Source organism: Pteropus alecto, unplaced genomic scaffold, assembly GCF_000325575.1.
Source record: "Pteropus alecto unplaced genomic scaffold, ASM32557v1 scaffold204, whole genome shotgun sequence".
In the NCBI taxonomy this organism is placed as follows: Eukaryota; Metazoa; Chordata; class Mammalia; order Chiroptera; family Pteropodidae; genus Pteropus; species Pteropus alecto.
In genome coordinates, this window is record NW_006435766.1 from 1,915,953 (window position 1) to 1,928,088 (window position 12,136).

At 40.6% G+C, this 12,136-nt stretch overlaps 1 pseudogene; it reads left to right on the plus strand.

Annotated features, from left to right (window-relative positions):
• Nucleotides 1–615: 615 nt before the first annotated feature.
• LOC102898001 lies at nucleotides 616–2,193 on the plus strand (annotated as a pseudogene).
• The last annotated feature ends 9,943 nt before the right edge of the window (nucleotides 2,194–12,136 follow it).

Here is a 12,136-nt window from a genome sequence, read left to right on the forward strand (position 1 = left end):
ATAATATTATAATTATATAATTATATAATTATAATTATTATTATATATTGGGAAATAATAATAACTTTGGGAAGTAATAATTTCCCAAACCTATGGAAAAATTCAAGAAACTAACAAGACACCTAATTATCTCAATGCAAAAAGACCTTCTCCAAGACACACTATATTAAACTGTTATAAGTTAATGACAAAGAATTCTCAAGGCAGCCTGGGAGGAAAAGACTATAACCTAAAAAGAAAACCTCATTAGGTTATAACTGGATTTTTTAGCAGAAACCTTACAAGCTAGGAGAGAGTAGAATCAAATATCCAAAATATTGAAGGGGAGAAATCACCAGCCAAGAAAATTTATCTAGCAAAGTTATCCTTTAGACATGAAGGAGAAATAAAGGCTTTCCAGATAGACAAAAGCTGAGGGAATTTGCCACCATAAGATGTACATTACAAGAAATGTTGAGGGAGGAGCAGGTGTCACCTGGAGTCACTGAGCACCCAGGCTCAGGACCAAGGTGGAGCTGCCGCCACTGTAGCTACACCAGGGCCCAGCCATAGCTACCCTCACCTGCCTGCCTCAGGCTGACAGCCTCGGCTGTCCTGGGCAGGATATCCACCACCATGGCCACCAAGGCTCTGGTTATGAATGATTTTGCTGCTAAGCCTGGAAATTAACTGATGGTTAATGGTTAACTCATCACAGTTACAAATCTGGATGTTGATGGAGGATAGCTAGAAGAAAGAAATAGCAAAGGAGAATGAGGTCTTGTTCCCACAGACTATGTTGAAATATTGCCCAGTGACGGAAAAGATCCATTTTCTTGTGGAAATTCAGTAGTGACCAAACCTTCCTCGATTCCCTCTTGGCAAATACAGCACAAGCCAATTCATCAGGTGCCAACAGTAACAATCAGGTCAGCAGTTGCAATGGCTCCTGGTCAGCCTGGAGTTCTTCAAAATCTGGAAACTGGGACAGCATGGATAATTTGGGAACCGAGCCACAGAGGTCTACAGCCCAAGGAAACACTTCCAGTAACTGGGATGCTGCTGCCTTTGGTCATTCCTAGGCCCATCAAAAACCAGCAACTTGTGATAATGATAATTGGGATGAAGACTGGAACGACCCCAAGTACTCTCCCTACTTCAAGCATCCATAGTCTCTCAAAGCAAAGGTTCTCAGCATGAAAATAGTTATGCTGGTGCCTCTTCCCTGAAGCTGTCACTTAACAAATTTCCTGGAATGGGAAAACCTGGAATGGAACAGTATTTGTTGGCCAAGCAACCAACAAACAGTAACACTAATCAATCTGTAAACCACAAGTATAAACACTTTGACTGGTTATATGAGCGTCTCCTGGTTAAGTTTGGGTCAGCCATTCTAATACCTTCTCTTATGGATAAGCAAGGCACAAGCCACTTTGAAGAAGGTTTTATCAAAATCCGCATGGAGAGACTTAAGGCATGGATGACCAGGATGTGCCTTTATCCAGTAATTTCAGAGTGAGATTTTCCAGCAATTTCTAAATTTCCAGGATGAAAAGGAATAGAAAACTGGGAAGGAGGCTGAGAAAAATTAGCTAATGTGATATTTGCCACCATGGAACCAGCTGACTTGGACTTTTAGAAATAAAAGAGAAATGTGATGCTGTTGGTATATTCACCAAAGCCATGCATGATGGCATGAAATTGCTGCTGACCATGGAGCAGGAGCACTGGAAGCGATTCACAGGACCACTACCCAAGAAATATCAGGCCTTGCAGAGTTTAGCAACAGTATTCAGTGCTAGTGGTTATCAAGGTGAAATACATGTGTGTTGCAATACCAGAAGCAGGAAAGACTTATGAAGAAATTGTCAGTCTCATAGCAGAACAGCCAAAGAAAGATCTCCATTTACTAATGGAATGTAATCATAAAGATTTCCTTGGCTGCTTCCCTGATATTACTGGTGTTCACAAGGGAGCAATAGAAAAAGCGAAAGTGAGAAACTGGTTGCAACTAGTAAAATTACCCCACAGGACAAACAGAATACGGTGAAATGTGTCAGTACAATGTCCTGTGCATTACAAGCTGAGAGGAATTACTTTTATACCCATGACTATAACAGTGTCATCTGCCTGTACCTGGAGCAGCAAGTGCAGTTCAATGAAATGATAGCAGAAAAGCTGAAGCAGGCCTTGTGCCGCTTTTCAGTTATGTAGAACAGAATAAAACATGAAGAAAACTCTGAAAGTGCTTCTTTCTGACTTAGAGCAATGCAATTTAATTTTTTCCCTCTTTGAGTCACCCCCCCACCGCCAAAAAAGAAAGAAAACCAAAAAGAAATAGTTGTAAAAAACTATATTTACTTTATTACAGCCTAAATGCATCAGTTATTTAGATAGTCTTTTGTTTATTTCTATATACATTATTTAAACCAGTGAAAATTGTCTCTAATTTTGGAATGTACTTAAAATTATCAGAATTTTGAATGGAAAATTAGAGTTTCCCCTTCTGGTATTTTACATAAAATTATAATTTATAAGTCACCCACAATCTTCCAGTTCTTACCCAATGTCAGACAATTACTAATTGCTTTCTTAAAAATATGAAATATGCCAGAATAAAAATTATATGTTTGTTAAAAAAAAAAAGAAATGTTGAAAGGAGCTCTTCTACCTGAAACAAAAAGATAAAAGGATAAAAACTGTAAGATGACAGACAGAAGTAAAAAATTCCAACTCTATTTTGGAATAGGATATTAAACGCTAATTATAACATAGAAGTTAAAGCGGGGGAAGCATTTTTAAAAAGTCTATAGCTTCAGCAATTCGGAAACATGCACAACATAAAAAGGGATAATTTGCGACAACAAAAACATACAAGGGGAGGGGAGAAAGGATGGAGCTTGCACGGGTGAATTTAGATAAGATATAATCAGTAGAAAAAGGACTGTTGTTATGTATGAAACTTTTTTTTACATAAACCTAATGATAACCACAAGACCTAGGCTTGTAGTGTGGTCTCTTCCACTTGCCTCAAGATACAGCATAGGCAGCAACCATCCACGGACCACTTTGTAGCTCCGACAAGGTAGCCCCAAGAAATCAAAGGCAGTGGCTGACCTTGGTCTACATGGGAGCCCCTCTCAAAGGTCACAGAACCAACACACCAGAGTCTGGAATCGGACCACAACAGAGTACCATCTGACTAGCCCCATAAACAGCACACCCAAAGGGTGGTCTTATCAGATATATGAGCCTGCTGGGGGAATCCTACTCTGAGAGATCAGCTCATACACAGCAGCTCATACCCTACGGACATGGCTAATCCCCACAGCCAGTTAGCTTGAGAGTCAGTCTCATCCACTGACGTGCTAAAGACTCTACTAAAAGACTATTAGAAATAAATACAGTAAAGTTGCAGGATACACAGTATATAAAAATTTGTTGTTTTCCTATATAATTATATAGGAAATATCAGAAATTAATAAAACAATTTCATTTCAATTGCAACATAAAGAATGCAATATTTAGGGATAAACTATAAGTATATGAGCTCATAGAAAATGGGCTAGACTGCACTTTTATTAGGTGCTCTGAGAGAAACCCTCCACTATAATTCAACTAGACTCTGGAGATGTCCACACCTACACTCTCCAAGGGCCACCCCCTGGGGAAAAAAATGCAAGCTGGGTGGGGCAGGTGAAGGGAAGGATTGCCTTGGATAGGAGGAGGCCTGCAGCAGTATTGCTGTTGGGACACTTACTCTTGGCCAGGGTGGGGTAAGGATGCCAGGTTTGGGTTCTGGGTCGAGGGGGGCATTAAGGAGAACTGCAGGGGAGAAGCAAATCATCTCTGGAAGGAAGCTTCCCTAATTCATACCTGGAGGGCTCCAGGATCAATGATTCCACAAAGATCACCAAAACACATGCAAAGACTAGCCAGTGCCAGAGCAGAAACAACATTCACACCTCCAGGCTACAGAGGTGCCTTTTAGATCAGTGAGGAAAGGAAGCATTCCTCATAAATGGCACTCAGTGGTTTGTTATTTACATGGGGAAATGAAATGTTTACCTTATAATATATCCATGGATCCATTTCTGATGGACTAGGACTTAACTGTGAGAAGCAAAACTATCAGAACAGCATATAAGAAGATATCTTCTTGACCTTAAAGTAGTGAACGATTCCTTAAACAGGAACAAACTAGCCATAAAAAAAGACCATAAATTCGACTACATTAAAATTAAGAATTTCTATTTTAAGTGAAAATTTAGAACACAAATGCAGTCCTAATTTTTGCAATATGCGTAATTAAGAGTAATATCCAAAACATATAAAGAACTATATATCAAAGAAAAGTTAATCCAAAGGAAAATTAACAGGAGACATAGACATAAGTATTTTGTGGAAGAGTATTATATGGCCAGTAAACACATGAAAAGCTGTGTTACCTCTAGTTATGAAGGAAATACAACTTAAGATCATGAGAGATCATTTAGCAATGATTAGATCAGTAAATTAAGAAGGCTGGCAATACAGAATGTTAAAGAGGATACAGGAGACTTCCCCTTCTGGCCATGATGGAGTAATAGGGACCAAATTTACCCTTCCACCTTAGACAGATGAAAACAAAGTATAATGAAGCACTGTTTTTCAGCAACACAGGACAGGGATCTCTGAGAGAAAGGACAAGATTGAGCTGAACTCTGCAATTGCTCAGTGCATTGTCTGGAACGAGTTTCCAAGGCTACTGTTCAGGGAAGGAACAAATAAGCCCAGAGGTCTCCCTAAAGTTGAGGGTTTGTGATGCCCAGACAGCCAGCGTTCACGGAGAAGAGAGAGCTGCACAGAGAGCAGCTCTACAGAGGCTTCTTTTCAATGAACACTAACAAGCAGGCTCATGCTCTTCCCCCAGCCTATAAGAAGAACCAGAGAAAGGAGCAGGTGGGACCGTTCTCAGCTCACACAGAGCCAGGAATGGTTTGTGTTTCCACCAGCCAACTTGGAAAACACTCGTAATTCATGAGGCAGTATGTGGGTCTCAGAAAAGATTGCCTTAGTGAGTGAGACTGGAAGCAGGTCTCTCCCCAGATAGTTGGCTGCAGTCTTAATATCTGATGACAGGCTTGTGAGAGACTAAGAGGGCCCAGATAAGCCAGGGTTGGACTCCTGATCCACAAAAACTGTGAGATAATAATGTGTTTTAAGCCGCAGAGTTTTGGGGTTATTTGTTATACAGCAGTAGATAATGAATACACCCACTTGCCAGGAGTGATCCAGCAATCTATGCAACTGAATATCCAATCTGCCAACAGAGCCCAATACTGCGTCCCCTAATTGGCATTATTCCCTGAAGAGACCAACCAGCTACTAGGAGACAAGTCTACTACCTGGGACCCCCTTCCATTCAGGAAGGACAGAGATGTATTCCAACAGCAATAGACACATAGTCCAGATATGGGTTCCTGTCTAGAGAGCCTCGGCAGCACTATCCCAGGCCTTCCAGGATGTTTGATCCGCTGGCCCAGGATGCTTCCTAACATCACATTGGGCCTGGGACCCACTTCACAGCAAACGGGTATGTGAGTGGGCCCATGAGCAAAGATCCCCTCGTTGAATCACAGAACCCAGAAGCAACTGACCTGCTAAGGTGTTGGAACAGGCTGTTAAAGGCACAGCAGAACCACCTGCTCCAGGGCACTACTTTAAGAGAATGAGGTGCCATCCTCCAGGACACAGTCCGCAGTTTAAATATAAAGACCTTTACACAGTGCTGTGTACACAATAGGAAGACTATACAGGCCTGGGGACCAAGAGGCCCTGCCTCTGTCATTCCCAGGAACCCACTGGGAAAAGAATTGGTGTTTCCCACCTCCACAAGTCTGGGCTCTGCAGGGCTAAATGTCCTGGCTCCCAGGAGACACTTACACCAGGAGAAGTGCCACCTGGTACTCAGGCTCCTTGTACCAAGGTGCCCACAGCAGGAAGAGGAGTCGCTCTCCTTGTAGCACTCATGGAGGAGGAAGGGCTTCTGTTTCACACCGCAGATAGGAGGAATGTGTTTGGCACCTAGGTGATCCACTTGGGCACCTCTTAAAGGTACATGAACAAGTACAGCAACCCCAGCCTGAGAAAGGCATAGTGATCAAGGACTCAGACACTACTAGGTGGCCACTGAGGTTAGCAAATGTGCTGGCTGAGGAATGGAGGAATCTAGAATGGGTAGTGGAGGAAGGGGTATTGATTGCAGCCCTAAGCCCAGCTGCTGTGGTAGGAACTATGGTTCGTCCCACTAACCTTCCTCCTCTAAACTTCTCCCAGGAAGAGGCCCTTCAGACTCAGAGGAGCTGCTCCTATATATATGTGAATCTGAGCAGCTCGAAGGGGTAGACGGCGGTGAATACTGTGGCACACCACCCACCTTCCCTAACACTGAAGGAACTGAAGACCTAGCCACTGGGAGGACTGTCCCCACAGAACCTTCAGGGACCGCCACAGCTGGAAGAGCTCCTTCATCCAGTGACTGACCTGCCTCTTTCTTGTTGGGCATATTAGGGTGATTTTCCATGGATTTCCCCCATTCACCTCTTCCTCATATGCTGCTTCTGGGAATAGGGACTAGGATGAGTTAAAATCATCTAGAACCTGGCTCAGTTAAGAGGATAGTGGGGATCTTCTGTCTTTTTCTTTCCTTGATGAGGATTTTTAAAGATTATGATGTGAGACAAACCCCATCCTCTACATACACCCTTTTTTATTGCTACTGCATTGTTTTGCAGCTTTTTAATCCCCCTTTTTTGTTGTTGTTAATTTTGGGGAAAGAGGATTCTTCTGGATTCTTTCTCTATTTTACCCTGAGGTCTAGAATAGATGCAAATTAAAAAAAAAAAAAAAGAAAGAAATTGGCAACTTTCATGGGGTGGGGTGGAGTGGGGCAGGGGGCAGTATGTGGAAGATCTGTGACAGTTGTATTTGGATTGATTATTTTGTTTCCTCTATAAAATGAGGACCCCTGGAGCCTGTTGTCTTACTATAAGCCTGATATCAGGCAAGCATGGATAATCCTATTTGAGGAGAGAAGATACTAGAAACCAGATTTATTAGTGGAGACTGCAGGACAGGAACCGCAGAGGGGTCTTTTTGGCCATCTTCAGAACTTGCCATATGTTGTGGAAATGGGAGCCTCAGAGGCAGAGAAGCAAAAGAAACTTAAGAGAGAATTTATGAAGTCACATTTTCAGAATTGAATGAATTTAGAGCTGTCAGCCCACTGGTTCCCATGGCAGAATGCCCAAAAACATTCAGATGGGGCCTCAACAGTGAGGAGTGTTATAAGGAATCATATGTCAGATTTCAAACACAGACTGACAGAAGGAGGCAAGACCTCTGCATTCGTGCTAAACCAGAAAGACTTGCGCTGCAAACACAGGATAGAGTGACTGGGAGCAATCTATGAAATCAAGCTGTATAGGAGCCATGTTGCCAGGGGAGTGGAGCATTACTGAGGAAGCAGAGGCTCCAATTCTAGCTGTTCGGGAGGCTAAGTCCAGGAGGAAGAAGGAGAGGAGACAATATCAAGAGTCTCCTGGGAAAAGGATCTGACAGCAGAATGGTCAGCCATGGGGAGTACAGTGGAAGCTAATATGACCCTAGAAGCTAAATTCTTTCTTTCTTTCCTTTTTATATATATATTTTTTATTACGGTGACATTGGTTAATGAAATCCAGTAAGTTTCAGGTGCACGATCACGATTCAACAGTAAGGTGTATATGTGTGTGTGTGTGTGTGTGTGTGTGTATGTGTGTGTGTATATATACACACACTCTATATATATATATATATATTGCACTGTATGTTCACTGTCAATAGTTAGATTTCTTTCTGTCACTACATGTTTGACTCCTTTTATCTCATCTACCTCCCTCCTCCCCACAATTCCCTGCCCTCTAGTAACCACTAGTCTATTGTCCATGTCCAGGAGTCTCTGTTTGTTTCTCCTGTTTGTTCATTGCTTTTAGGTTTATATCCCACACATAAGTGATATCATGCGGTTTTCAATTTTTTCTGTCTGGCTCATTTCATTTACTATGATTATATCTTGGTCCATCTATGTTGTTGCAAATGGCAGTATTTTGTCTCTTAGGGCTGAGTAATATTCCATTGTATATGTACCACAACTTCTTTAGCCAGTCATCTATCATAAGACACTTCGGTTGCTTCCACGTCCTGGCCACCTTGAATAATGCTGCTATGAACATGGTGTGCAAATATCTTTTCAGATAGGAGTTTTCAAGTCTTCGGGGTAAATACCCAGTAGAGAAATTGCTGGATCATATGGTAGATCAAGTCTTAGTTTTTTGAGGAACCTCCATACTGTTTTCTACAGTGGCTGTGCCAATTTGAAGTCCCACTAGCAGTGTATGAGGGTTCCTTTTTCTCTGCATCCTCTCCGACATTTGTTATTACTTGTCCTGGGTGTTTTTTATTGAGTTTTAGATGTTCAGCTTATTGTCATTTCAAGGGGAGAGATCTGGCAACATCTCTCACTCCACCATGTTTCTTAATGCCACTCAAGAAACTCAAGTGGATTTATTTTTATAGTTATTTTGCCAAGATTAATGCCCACTAAAGGGAAAAATGCTTAATAATCTGGTTAAAAATATTTTCGTTAAAATAATACACTAATTTTATAGACTAGTCCATAGATATAGTTAGTATTGATGCAGGACAAGGCAAATTTCCCTGAGCGGAGGGGAACTCAAGCCCTACACTGAGAGAGAAGAAGATTCTTGGCAGAGTGTAAGAAAGAATTCAAACACACACCAAAGTTAGAGTCAAAAGGAAAGTTTATTGGAGAAAGGGTAACACTCCATACACAGAACGTGGTCTCCTCTCAGTTTTACTATGTTCGGTCTTAGAAAATATGACCGAACATACTAAATGTTCGTGGTCTCCTCTCACAAGCAAAGAGAGAACCTATGAGAGACTCTGAGGGACAGAGACAATAGAGCGAGCATGTGGTCTCCTCTCAGAAGCAAAGAGAGAGCCTACGAGAGACTCAGAGGGATGGAGACAATAGAGAGAGATGGGGACAGTGAGGAAGACAGAGAAAGACACTGAGAGAGAACCCCGAGTGTTTGGGAAATTCAGTTTATATGTCATTCTTTAGATAATGTGAGTTACAGTTTAAAGATTTGTTTATCCATTTTCCTTTGATATGGCCATACACTGAAGAAGGTAAGAGTATGTAGCATGAAAATGTAAGAATATGTACCATGAAAGGCCTGCTGACAGTTCGCAGCCTTTGATGTGTAGGTTCCCCATGGTTTTAGCCATAGGGGATGAATGATTTTATTTTGCGTAGGGTGCCACTTAAAGACTCTGTTTTCCTGTTTTCCCTTCATGATGTGGGGAAATGCGTCGTTAGCAATCCCAGCAGAAATCTTCCTTTGTTCTGCAGGTTTCCTCATGGTCTGGCTGTGGGACTGATCAGCATTTTGCAGTCTCTGAATATAGCTTAACATTTTAGTTTTCTTGCCTCCTCCCTACATTAATATAATGATACTAATTTGTTTTTAAGAATATAAACCAATTACAGTAGTTCCCCCTTTTCTGTAGAGGACACATTCCAAGACTCCCAGTGGATATCTGAAACTACGGATAGTACCTACCACTATATACACCTTTTTCCCAAACACACATACTTATGAAAAAGCTTAATTTATAAATTAAGCACAGTAAGAGATTAATAGCAATAACTTAGAATAAAATAGAACAATTATAATAGACTATAATAAAAGTTATGTAAATATGGCCTCTCTCAAAATCTTAATGTACTGTACTCACACTTCTTGTCAGATGATATACCATGGCTACAAGATGAGATGAAGTGAGATACTCAGAATGATGTAAAATATTAAACTTATGAATGGCTTATTTCTGGAATTTTCCATTTAATATTTTTGGACTGTGGTTCACAGCGGGTACTAAAACCACGGGAAGAGGGGCTGCTGTACTTAAAAGCCCTATGGAAAGCACCATGGAAAGGCAGAACATTGGACTTCATTAATCACATCTATCATATGAATTAATTTACCACAAAGAATTAATGGAAATGCCTTATGAGAGGAAAGCTAATGAGAGAAAAGATGAATAATTTGATTTACAGAAACAGGCAGTGGCAGGATTTGATCTACACACCCTAGTTTGCCAACCCCAACTGTAGAGCTGAGAATGGTATTTTCATGTTGAAGTGATTCAGAAAATCAAAAGAATGATAATATGTCATGATACATGAATACTATGAAATTCTAATTTAAGTGCTCATAAATAAAGTTTATTGAAACTCGGCCATGCCTATTCATCTATGTGTCATCCATGGCTGTTTTTGCTCTGCAGCCGCAGAGGTGATGGAGACAATTTGGACCGCAAAACCTGAAATATTTACTATCTTCTTATTTACAGAAAACACTTGGCATTCTCTGCTCTAGAGCAGTGGTTCTCAATTTTAGAACCATCTGGGAAACTTTAATGATATTGATTTAATTGGTCTGTGGTGAACCTGGGCATTAGGATTGCAACACCCGTGGTCTTAAGACACAGCCAAGGTTGAGAAGCTCTGCCCTGAAACCAGCTCAGGCGAAGATTAATTCAGGACCATGGTTCTCACCTCTGTCTGCCCTATAGAATCACCTGGAGAACTTTTAAAAAATATCAAGGCTGGGTTCCACATCCATCCAATTAAATTAGAATGGGGAGTAGTGAGGGGGTATAAGGTGGGCATTGGTGTGTTTTACAAACACACATGTGATTCTTATATGCAGCAGAGTTGAGAATCTGGGGCCAACTATGTGAGTTAAATCAAAGCTCCCCACTTTGTATATGTGTGACCTCAGACAGGTAACTCTAAGCCTTAATCCCTTACCTGTAGATACACAGGTCAACAATGTCCATGTGGGAGATTCAGTAAGATATAAAAAATGTCCTGGGGCCTTGCACATGGATCAATATATGTTAGATCATTTCGTCTAGTCATGTTAAAAGAAACATATCTCAGGATCCTTGGAGCTTAAAATCAAGTGTTATATGATCAGACCTCTAGTCTGATTTCTTTTGGAAGTGAAGGGGAGCAGAGTTTGCCACCCCCAAATATACTTCTTTGGGATATTGAATACTTTAAGAAACAAAAGACTCAGGAAGAAACTATGACCTTGCCCCTAACTGCCTAAAAGAATTTAGACAGAGGATCTGCTCCAGGAAGGGAGTGATCATCATAGATAACTGTAGTTTAATATGAACTAAGTATGACATACAGGGAGGAACCTAGCAAGACCCATTGATCAAGTCCTCTTTGTGTCCCATTGCTAAAGATGGCCCAACAAACATTTGTTTATCAAAATTTTGCTTTTCCATCTCCATGTGAACTACCCTCCTGTCCTTTGCAGTCTGAACACAACTCCCACTTCTCCTTAGTTCAAGGTGGCATATAAGCCTTAACTGCCTAATTTGTCCTTGAGCCCTAGATTCTTGTGGAAATCCTGTATGTATGTATATATGTAATTAAATTTGGTTATTTTCTCCTGTTAATCTTTCTCATGTTATTTTAATTATTTGGCCAGCCAAAAGAACAAAGAGGGGAAAAGGGAAATTTTCTCCTCTCTCACAGGAACTTAGAGGAAAATTTCTCATAAAAATACGAGGACAAGCCATAGGAAAATGGGAAAAACGGAGTTTGGAGCTGGAAGTTTTGGTCCTCAGAGTCCTCATTTGTTAAGCAAGATGTATAACTGAGTTGCCAGATTAGTGTATTTGGAACCTACTTATACTAAAAAATTATTTGTTTTTACCTGAAATTTAAATTTTATTGGAAATCTTGTATTTTTATTTGCTAAATCTGTCAACCATATATACAAACCTTAGTAATTTTTCAAAAAATAACTCAATATGATCTTTGCTAAAATATATTTTATTAACAATTTCATTCCATTATTTTCCCCAAATCCTTTGTTTTAAAAAAGGGCCAAGAATGTATAATTAGAATCTACTAAGATTTGCAAACTGATCGGTAGAGGGAGCCAAACTGATGAAGAAACCGAAATGATCTATGCTGAGCTGATTAGTCAATTCACAGATTCAAAAAGAGCCCTTACATGAGAATAAA